We start from the raw sequence: 11,234 nt of genomic DNA, 5'->3' as shown, positions 1-11,234 counted from the left end.
GATCTTGTTTACCTTGTTTATAAAACAACCCAAAACTCATAACTTAGAATATGAAGTCTGAAAGCTGAATGCTGAAGGCTGAAAGCAACTGATGTGTCGTCCGGCTCTCCTCTGCTCTCAGCTACAATAACGGCTGTCTCCAAACCAATAATCAACACAGTGCAAGAGTATGAAAGGAGCAGTCTAGCTTGCGACCAAATGAATCCGTAAAGTTTCCGTGAAATGATTCTGTACAGGTTTGCAGTAGCGCACTCAGCTTCGATTTGTGTGTATGTGTGTTTAGAGAGAGAGCGTGTATATCACATACACACATGCATATCACAAATATTTATGCATATATTCAAATATACACTAATTTACATACATAAATATATACACATATATGTGCATATACATATATACACAATGAAATACACAGCATTACATGGAAAATCGAAGATTAACTCGTACGGCGCCGTTGCTTAGTTGGTAAAGCGCCTGTTTAGTAAACAGGAGATCAAGGGTTCGAATCCCTCTGGTGCCTAGCCATAGATTTCCGTTTTATAGCTTTTATTTTTCTTCATGTATACGAAACTTGGCGCCATGTCGACGGCAGGACTGAGATGTAGATCAACTGGTCTAACAGTGACTTATCAAACAGTGACATACTCCATTAAGCCACCACTCTACCAAATATTTATGTAGCTGTTCTTTTTTTTGTCAGTTGCTGGAACGTACACGGAATTTAATTTCGAAAAGTGGTGGTGGAGGGGAAGAAAATCTTTGCCCGCTGTTTGCTTTCAAATTCTTTTCTTTTGTTGGTGGGAATGATAGATTTGTATAGATTGTTTTTTATAATTTCGAGGGAGATCGTATATATATCCCACCCGCCCCCAACACTTCTGCGTGCATCCCTGGTCAATTGGACTAACATTGATTTCAACTGTTTTCAAAACAGTCAATGAACCAGTTAATCGACAATGGTCAATTAAAGAATTAAATCATTTAAGTTATTTTTTTGTGAATATTGCAAGTTTTGAAATGTTCAGTAGTTAAAGTCGCTGCTGGCAAACTGGACAAGCACTGGTACATCACACGATGCGGTATGCCCCAGGGAGGTCTGCTCCTCCCTCTCTACCCCACCGAGACACACCAGGGATCTGCTGGTCAGTGTCCAGGTACCACCCTCCCTGACTCGAGCCGTGTGAACCGAGACCCTAATGAGCGCACTGCGGCCGGGAGTAGGAACCACGTCGTGCAGTCACTCGAGGAGGCATGTTGACGGGACGGTGTAGGAGAGAGTGCTACCAATTTGCGGGTAATCCCCAGAATTTCAGGTATTTTGAACTACTGCGGGGAAAACTAAGAGTATTATCTGTTTTCGAGACAAATATAGTACCACAGGAAATAACACTTTTGAAACCCGAAATATAGAAGAAACGTTTTTGTTATAATCATTCGAAGTGTGTGTTTAAGATCAAACCTATTTCAATATCTATGATTGAAAATTAATCAGTTCTTTTCAGCACAGGTAGCAATCATTTATATAAATTTATTTAATGATTGAACTTCTTAACCTCAAGTTATGTAGCCTTAATACTCAAAGAACTGCGGAAAGCTGGCTACATAATATATTAACTTGTTTTACCTGCGTTTCTATAAATAAAATTAATTAATTATATTGAAGATTTAAAAAGTGTTTGTAGTTATTTCACGAATTATGATTACCAGGTCTTAATTCACGCTACTGCATGTTCAATGTCTGCATTACATACCCATTGCATATCCAGGGTGTGTGTGTGTATTGTGGGTCCATGTGTGTACTGTGTGTGTGTACTGTGTGTACTGTGGGTACTGTGTATGTACTGTGTGAACTATGTGTCTAGTGTGTTCTTTTCTTTTGTTGAATGTGTGCTGGTGCGTTAAATGCACGTAGTCAAATCTGTAGTAGCGCTGAATATTTACTAGTCCAAAATCTCTTTGTCTTGATAAAACATTTTTCAGGGATTCGTGGTCCTCTTGTAAGCATAAAACATGATCCGTTGGTCAAAATGATTGTAATTGATTTTATCGATACTTAAGGTCTGACAGTTCAAAGTCTTTCTCTTTACTGGCTGAAATATGTTATATTAGCTATCGGCGAAGATGGTCATGAGGTTTGGAAATGTCTTGTCTATACGACTGACATTGTTCATGACCTGGTCTCGTAGCCCGTAGACACTTGGCCTATACGTATAGCATTTTACATGAACTGGTAGGAATGTATTCCAATAATCGGAAAATTTGTTCACCATGTTAGGCATAGTGACAATGTATTAAATTTGTTGGTTAGTTATTTTGTCTAGTGATGATTTTCGAAGTGTAAATGATTAATAAACTCCACGAAAGATAATGTAAAACAGAATATAAAATTTATTTTAAGGTTTAGTTATCCATATCACTAGCTAAGAATTATACAAGGTCGGAAATCTATCGCGCCAGTCATTATTTTAATAAGTTAATTTTTTGAAGAAGTTGAATATTTATCTGAATTTCTAGGTCAATAATTACGAATTTCTATGATGTTGTCCAAAAGACTAGATGGTGAATACCGTGAGAGATAACTGTCTGTTAATAAATAATACTGGACACTAGAGGCTAAGAAATAAACTAATATGATGGCAACATACTCTAGCAGATGACATGTGTACTATGTGTCACTATCGCATCTCACTTGTCATGGTCAAGGTCAAGGGTCAAGGTCAAAGTTCAAGGTAATGTTCATTGGTCAAGGTCAAAGTTCAAGGAAATGTTCATTGGTCAAGGTCAAAGGACAAGGTCAAAGTTCAAGGACAAGTTAGAGGTCAAAGGTCTAGTGGAAAAAAATTAAACTAATATGGTGTTAGTGCACTATAGCAGACGAAAAGTAGATTGTGGCCTGCAGCAGGCTAAAACAAGATGGCGTATGTGACACAATTCTAGCTGTCCATATATTCTTTGGCATTAGTGGTGGGAAGTCAGTCTGTCGGTGGCTTCCGTGGAGGAAGGAGATTTCGAAATATTATTTTTGCCCTCGCCGGGTTTGAACCAAGGAATTAAGTCCATGTTTTGAATAATATTAATTTATATTAGATTAATAACATTTTTTATAAATATAAAATTTTTTCCGAAAAAAATCTGATAATAATGATCAATTTTTGAGATGGCTGACTGGGTTCCACAGTAATAATAAATGTTTACTGGACTCTAGCAGGTAAAAATTAAACTTACTTGAAGGTATCGAACTTTATGAGATGGCATGTGTACAACATGAAACTATCGCTCCTTGTGTCGATTACTGAAAACAAGGTGGCGGCAGCACTTTCTAGCAGACACCATGTGTATTAACAAGCGCTCCTGGTAGCGAGTATTGAAAATAAATATGTCGGCTTGGTCTCGAACAGACGGTGCTATTATTCCTTCAAATTAAAAAAAAATATACAAGTAGAAATATGGTTATATTTTTCATATACCTTATTTAATTCTTAGTCTGGCAAATGTCTCGATGGCCGGGCGGTTAAAGACGCATGTTTTCCAACCTAGAGATCAGAGCTACGATGGTTTGAATCACAGCACTTCTAATGTATTATGCATAAAAATTAAATTTAATATGTCGATAATACCCATTATAGCTCTGGTAGGTAATGGAACATCGACCTTATGTGATGAGACTGTGCGACGCTGGCGCTCTCTAAAAGTAAAGAGAGGAAACAAAGACGTTGGTGTCCAAGATGGCGGCCTCCATCAGGACAGAATAAAACCAAGATTGTGGACGTATTGTCATCTTAGATGGCGGCGTCCAGCAGACATAAACAAAATGGCGGACATGACATCAAATCCCAAAAAAAGACTGTGAAATCAAATCCAAGATGGCGGACATGTTATTAGAATTGAATATGGTGTCCACAACGAAACGTGCACCGTTCTATAATCGAATATTGCGGCTTTAACGAAAAGTGCAACGGTGACATCATACACGTCCAAGCTGATGGGTTGTAGCATGTCTGCTACCCCTAGATTATTATTTTTTATCTTAGCTTTGTAAGCCCGGAACTTGTTATTAAATCATTGGAAATTTTTTATGTTTAATTTAGTTTTGTTTCCAATTTTCAAATATTTTAATTGGCCATTACAGGTGGGCCGAAAGCTATCGTGTTAGTCAGCTTTAGAAAGTTTTGTATTAATTAATTCAGATTTTTTAATTTGTTTTACTATTATAAGTTTTATTTGTTGCCTGGTTTATTTAATTTTTACTTCGAGTATTTTGAATTTTCATGTTAGACATTATAAACGGACTTTAGTTCCTTGAGTCGCCGCTAGAAATGCAACAGCGCTCGTGCGGACAGCGAGGCAGGGATTCGGTTTTTCGCTGCCGTAGAGGCCGGTTGGCCTGGCACCGGTTGTGATGGCGTCACAGCGTGTATGCAGTGTGCTGTGCTTATTTTTTCGACCAAGGCGTAAACTTTTAAATTTAAAAACCATGAAGCTTGGTGGATTGCACTGGGAAGTTATCAGTGGTCTTGATTTTTTGAAGAAGCTGCGTTTTTGTGATGTGCGTGGGCGATGCACGCCACACACTGGTGAGCTGTCCGTCCCATTTGGCCGGTTGGGTGTGTCCTTCACCGCAAACGGACGTTTGCTTGAGCATTTACAAGTTTATGCAAATATGCGGTAAAGGCTTTTCAGAAGAGGATATCAAGTAAGTGCCCCTTGCATTTTTTCGGCACAGGTGTGGGAAATCTACGTAATTATTTCAAGTTGACTTGTAATGTTGCGGCAGTGTCAACCTTTTGGTGAAACGTAAAACGAACTTAATGTTATTATTAAAGTTTACCAGTGGAAACAGGTATTCGCGTTGCGTTTAATAAGCCTTCCCAACTTTAGTGCGCACGGACCTTTTTAAATGGAATCACACGGCCGTGTACTTGAACAGGAACTCATATATATATTTTTGGTATTCTGTAATAATAATATAGGCTTAATTTGAAGAAATATATTTTTAGTTGGCTTTTGTAACATTTTTATATTGCCGGAGCTGGAATTTACTTCACATGGGAGCTCCCGACGTATTTATTAGTAAATTTAATATTTTAGTGTAAGTTTTGCTTGACGCCAGCAAAGGTTTGAAATTGTTCTTATTTTTTTTTGGTAACGTATTTAAACTTTAAATTTTATGCTCAAATATTTTATAGTTGTATAAATGTACGTTCCGGGTAGGGAATATAGGAAATCTATTGTAGGAAGTAATGATATTTATATGGAGAGTGGAAACGAAGTTGGACTAAATATAATCTCATCTACTATATAAGGAATACGTTATTGTAATTTGATCAACTTATTTATGCGACTTGCTTTACGTAATGTAATGTTTTTCTCAGGACACTTCATATGTTTGGCAACGTTAATTATTTTAAGGAAAATAAATTTTAGCTTCTTATATTTATTCACCAGTAGTTTTTCTTACCTGTACCAAACTGACCCTATCTCTTATTTTCTGCTGTAATTTATGCTATTAAATTTTTTTTAAAGCTTTTGAAATAATTTTGATATTATCATTTGGTAATATTTTCTTTAAGTCTGCCCCCCATTCTGATTTGTAGGTTTTAGACGTGGTTTTGGCTCTGCAACTGTTAGTATTTTGGGCAGAGCAATTTTTCTGCATTTAGATAAATATTTATTTTATACACGTTAGTACCCAGCTGGGGGCGGGTATTGTGACCTTTGGCTGAAAGTGATGAGCAAAGGTTACAGGGTGTAACGAAACGTACAGCATTAGTCAGCAAGGCGCTCGATTTAAAGATGGCGAATCCAAGATGGTGGATATAAAATGGCCGCCGGGGTCAAGAACAAGGCAAAAGGTCAAGGTCAACGTAATACAATAAGGCTGCGTAATGTTGGGATCCACAGACTGGATCTCGGCACCACCACCACACCCAGATCCCAGAGCTCGTAGCCCCTTTTCTACACTATTGGTATAGTATAATTATGCATCAAAAGTATGCGTGGAAATAATTAATATCATTACATATTGTTTGAAATAAAACTCCAGATTTGGAGGAAAAAAACTGTTAAAATTAGGTAGGTACTATTGACGAAACAGAAGCCATCAAATATCGTTAAGCCTACAACAAAATACTTTTTTTTCCTTTCGTGATCTTGTTTACCTTGTTTATAAAAGAACAAAGAACTCTGAATTTAGAATACGAAGGCTGAAAGCTGAAGGCTGAAAGCAACGGACGTGTCGTCCGGCTCTCCTCTGCTCTCAGCGATACTAACGGCTGTTCTCCGAACCAATCATGAACACAGTGCAAGAGTATGAAATTTTCATTCTATCTTGCTACCAAATGAACCCGTGAAGTTTCCGTGAAAATATCCTGCACAGGTTTGCAGTAGCGCACTCAGCTTTGACTAGTGTGTGTGTGTGTATGTGTGGAGAGAGAGAGAGTGTGTATCACACATACATGCATATAACACATATATACGCATATATTCATATATATACTAATTTACACATGTATATGCATATACACATATATATAGACAAATATATGAATACAAACATCTGAATGCACATATATGTATTAACATACATGTATGGATACAAACGTAAATATATATGTACATACACATATAAACATACAAAATCATATACACACATACATACACATATGCATATATACATATTAACATTCACACATATATTTATATACACATATACAAACATTTACGTCTATATGCATATATACACATATATACAAATTTTACAAATTTGCAAATTTTATCACAATATATTTACGAGTTGTTATGTGTCATGATTTGGTACGAACAATTAGCTGACTTTTTTCCGCTATTAGATGTTACTTAGGCCCATTCTACAATGACACGGAGGCGGAGACGGATCACGTAAACTGAGACGGATCTCACGGAACGGAATATCCACAATGGCACAAATGCGTACACCGACTTATACGTATTAGCTCGGGCATGCCATCTCTTCCGTTTCCGTTACTCCGTGCGACCAACAGAAGGAGTGTATTTGGCCGTGGTGATAGACATGTTGGTTTACGTTTTAAATACTTTAAATCAGGGCCGGAACTAAGGGGGGGCATGGGGGGCATGTGCCCCGGGCGCCAAATATCAGGGGGCGGCAAAATATGAAAATTGGTTCACTAAAACAAGTTGAAACTAGTCATTAAAAAAAGTTTTGAAAGTGTACATATCGCAACCAATAAGTTAGCCAAGAAATTAAGAAATTCTATTTAACTTGATTATGCATAATTTGTAAATATATTCGTACTTCAAATGCGTTACTTCACTCTAAGAAACAATTATTACCATAATTCGTGGTCTGGAGTGAGTAAAACCACTGCGATGAGAGCTGGCATCTCAAGGACCCGTTGCGCGGGTGATCACTTGGTTGAGCGAGATGTAGCCCTTTCTCTGATAAATACCCTCATTTTTCCAGCCCCTACTCAGTCGCTCCTGTGTTTTCGTACCATGTGCGTCTCTGCCTGAGGACGGGAGCAGATAGCAGTTCCCGAAACGTCGCTTGTTTCTGTTTTGGAAAATCTATTGTGTTTGTTTCGTCTTTTCGTTTTGTCGTGTTTTTGTCTCGTATCAACCATTGTGATGAAATTTTTTGGGTTCAATATTTTTGTGTCATTATTTGTGGGGTTTTTATCGTTCTATTCTGATTTGGAAAACTATTGTGTTTGTTTCGTCTTTTCGTTTTGTCGTGTTTTTGTCTCGTTTCAACCATTGTGCTGAATTTTTTTTGGGTTCAATATTTTTGTGTCATGATTTGTGTTTTTTTCGTTCTCTTAGTACATTTTTCTTTGTTTTTCTTGGTTTGTTGAACATATTCCTGTTACGGAATATTATGTGGTGTTTATATTCTGTTGACAACAGCAATTTTTTGCTTAATTTGTGCTTTTTGTGTTTTGGTTATTTTTACTTATTTATTTATTTTATTTTTTAGTTTTCTTCTACATAAAAAGTGCTTAGCAATGGCGTATGTCCAAAAAACTTACATCAAGTAATGTTGAAAGTCATTGACAGATTAATTACGGAACGGAGTAACAGGTTTAAGGCTTTGGAGAACATTAACAATAAGTTTGGATTTTTTAGTGGTGTTCAAATTCATAAAATGGAAGTAGAAGTTGTCAAATTCAAAGTAGCAGAATTAGGAAACACAATGCCGATCTTAACAAAGAAGAATTCGTATTTGAAATTGAAAGTTTTAAGCACCATGCATTAACAGTAGACTATGAATTAGAAGATGCTACAGCATCAACAATGTTGAGCCTTATCTACAACAATAAACTGGAGGAGGCACATCCTAACATTACTACTGCTCTGAGAATGTTTTTCACTCTTCCAGTTACAATTTCGTCAGGTGAAAGAAGTTTTAGTAAACTTAAACTTATTCAAAGATATTTGAGAAGCACGATGGGCCAGCAAATCTAAGTATTATATCTATTGAACACAAACGAGCTGCTCTGATCAATTTTGATGATATTTTTAACACTTTTGCAGCTAATCATGCTCGAAAAATTTAATTTTGAACTGAATTTCTTTGTATGGTTATCAATACAATATTATACTTAATTCAGAATCACATGTTCCTTATGAAATTTAAGTACTTAATAAACTTATTGGTAAGACATTAATTTTCACTGTTGTGCAAACAATAACAATTGTTTGATAACAGTCTACTTCATTATAATAAAAATGTAATTGTATTAGTTTTCCAATTAGTGTACTTGATAAATAAAAGTTCTCAATTCTATGTATAAGTGAATGGTATCATTTCAACTACCGCTTCTAACGAAAAAGGGTATTTTATAATGTTGGAAAGGAGGGGGCGGCAAATTAAGCTTCCCCCCCCCCCCTAACGAATCTCCTAGTTCCGGCCCTGCTTTAAATAGTCTTACAAGTACGAGAATATTAAGTGTTTTATCATTACTTTGTGAGTTATTTTTTGACCTATGTAAATCCCGACTGTGTTATGTTGTCGTATCTCAATTTTATTTTTAATTACATTAATGTTTCGTAACCAAAAATTCAATATCATTAGTTGCCATTTGTAACGGTTCTATACATGGTAATCCGTTTCCGTTTTTACTTTTCCGTATCGTTGTGGAATAAGGTGACAAAACATGTGACGAAACACAAAATGCCAGACAAGAAAATGAAATATCCTTTATGATACGAAAAAATTGTTTGTTAGATCATATGGCGCCGTGGCTTAGTTGGTTAAAGCGCCTGTCTAGTAAACAGGAAATCGAGGGTTCGAATCCCTCCGGTGCCTAGCCGTTTGTATAGAGTTTTAGTTTGTTTTTATTCATGGATACCTAATTTGGCGCCATTTCGCCATTAGGACTGAGATGTAGAATAACTGGTCCAACAGTGACATACACCATTAAGCCACCATACGTGCCAAATATTTATTTAGAGGTTCTTTTGTTTTGTCAGTTGCAGGATCATACACAGAAAATAATTTCGAAAAGATGGAGATGGGATATATATCCCCCCCTCATACAACTTCTGCGTACATCCCTGGTCAATTGGACTAACATTCATTACATATCTTTTCAAAACAGTCAATGAACCAGTTAATGGACAATGGTCAATTAGACAATTTAAAGAAAAATTCATTGATGTTATACTTTGTTGTTGTAAATATTGCATGTTTGAAATGTTCTGTTGTTAAAGTCACTGCTGGCGAACTGGACAGGCACTGGTCCATCACACGACGCGGTATGCCCCAGGGAGGTCTGCTCCCCCTCCCTCCCGTGCTGGTCAGTTTCCAGGTACCACCCTCCTATAAATAAAATTAATACATTATTTTTGAAGATTTAAAAAGTGTTTGTTGTTATTTCACGAATTATGATTTCCAGGTCTGAGTTCACGCTACTGCATGTTCAATGTCTGCATTTCATGCCCACTGCATGTCCTGTTGTGTGTGTATTGTGGGTCCATGTGTGTACTGAGTGTGTGTTCTGTGTGTGTACTGTTGTTACTGTGTGTCCAGTGTGTTCTTTCCTTTTGTTGAATGTGTGCTTGTGCGTTTAATGCACTTAGTCAAATCTGTAGTAGCTCTGCAGTAGCATTGAATATTTACTAGTCCAAAATCTCTTTGTCTTGATAAAACATATTTCAGGGATTCGTGGTCCTCTTGTAAGCATAAAACATGATCCGTTGATCAAAATGATTGTAATTGATTTTATCGATACATTAGGCCTGACAGTTCAAAGTCTTTGTCTTTACTGGCTGAAATATGTTATATTAGCTATCGGCGAAGATGGTCATGAGGTTTGCAAATGTCTGGTCTATACGACTGACATTGATCATGACCTGGTCTCGTGGTCCGTATTCACTTGGCCTATTTTACATGTACTGGTCGGAATGTATTCCAATAATCGGAAAATTTGTTTACAATGTTAGGCATAGTGACAACGTATTAAATTTGTTGGGTAGTTATTTTGTATAGTGATGATTTTCGTAGAGTAAATTATTAATAAACTCCACGAAAGATAATGTAAAACGGAATATAAAATTTATTTTAAGCTTTAGTTATCCATAACAATGGCCGAGAATTAATACAAGATAGGAAATACGAGGGCTATTTTTTTTCAACCTCCGATCGGCTGTAATAAAATAACGGGAATGAATTGGGAAATTATTTTAATGTCAAAAGAAACGTACATCTATACTCTATTTTTCCACATAATCACCGTGCAGATTGAGGCCTTTGTCGTACCGATGCACCAGCTTTCCAATACCCTCTGCATAAAATTATGCCTCCTGCCTATTCAGCCACTTTTTAACAGTGCCCTGCAGTGTGATTACTGTTTAATTTCTCCATGGCATGCCCATTAATCGATACCCTAATCGCTGGTACACGAATCGACACGTCTCGTAGTGTTTACCCCCTTCCATCAACAATGTGGAGCGGCCAACTCACACCTCAGTTGAAGCTTGGTTATGGGAATGCCAACATGGCTGCAACGATAAACTGTACGGCGAAATGCGAGATGCGTGGAGTCATCCGTTTCTTACAGGCAGAAGGGCACACTGCAGCAGAAATACATCGCCGAATGAGTGTTGTGTACGGTGAAAACTTTATTAGCGATGGCGTTGTGCGAGAGTGGTGTCGGAAATTCCGCGAAGGCCGTATTGATGTTTATGATGAAGGTGGCCAAGGAAGGAAGTCGGTAGCAACAGATGAAACAGTT

General features: G+C 37.1%; 2 non-coding genes across 2 annotated transcripts; both read left to right on the top strand.

The window, feature by feature from the left end:
• The first annotated feature begins 450 nt into the window (after window positions 1-450).
• Window positions 451-523, top strand: Trnat-agu (transfer RNA threonine (anticodon AGU)). The gene has a single exon. It is a non-coding gene; the product is annotated as a tRNA-Thr (tRNA).
• An 8,710-nt stretch (window positions 524-9,233) lies between these two features.
• Trnat-agu (transfer RNA threonine (anticodon AGU)) lies at window positions 9,234-9,307 on the top strand. Its single transcript has one exon. It is a non-coding gene; the product is annotated as a tRNA-Thr (tRNA).
• The last annotated feature ends 1,927 nt before the right edge of the window (window positions 9,308-11,234 follow it).

The sequence above is a fragment of the Bacillus rossius genome, chromosome 12 (genome assembly GCF_032445375.1).
Source record: "Bacillus rossius redtenbacheri isolate Brsri chromosome 12, Brsri_v3, whole genome shotgun sequence".
Classification (NCBI taxonomy): domain Eukaryota; kingdom Metazoa; phylum Arthropoda; class Insecta; order Phasmatodea; family Bacillidae; genus Bacillus; species Bacillus rossius.
The sequence above is the reverse complement of the archived record's forward strand: the minus strand, read 5'-3'. Positions and strand labels throughout refer to the sequence as shown.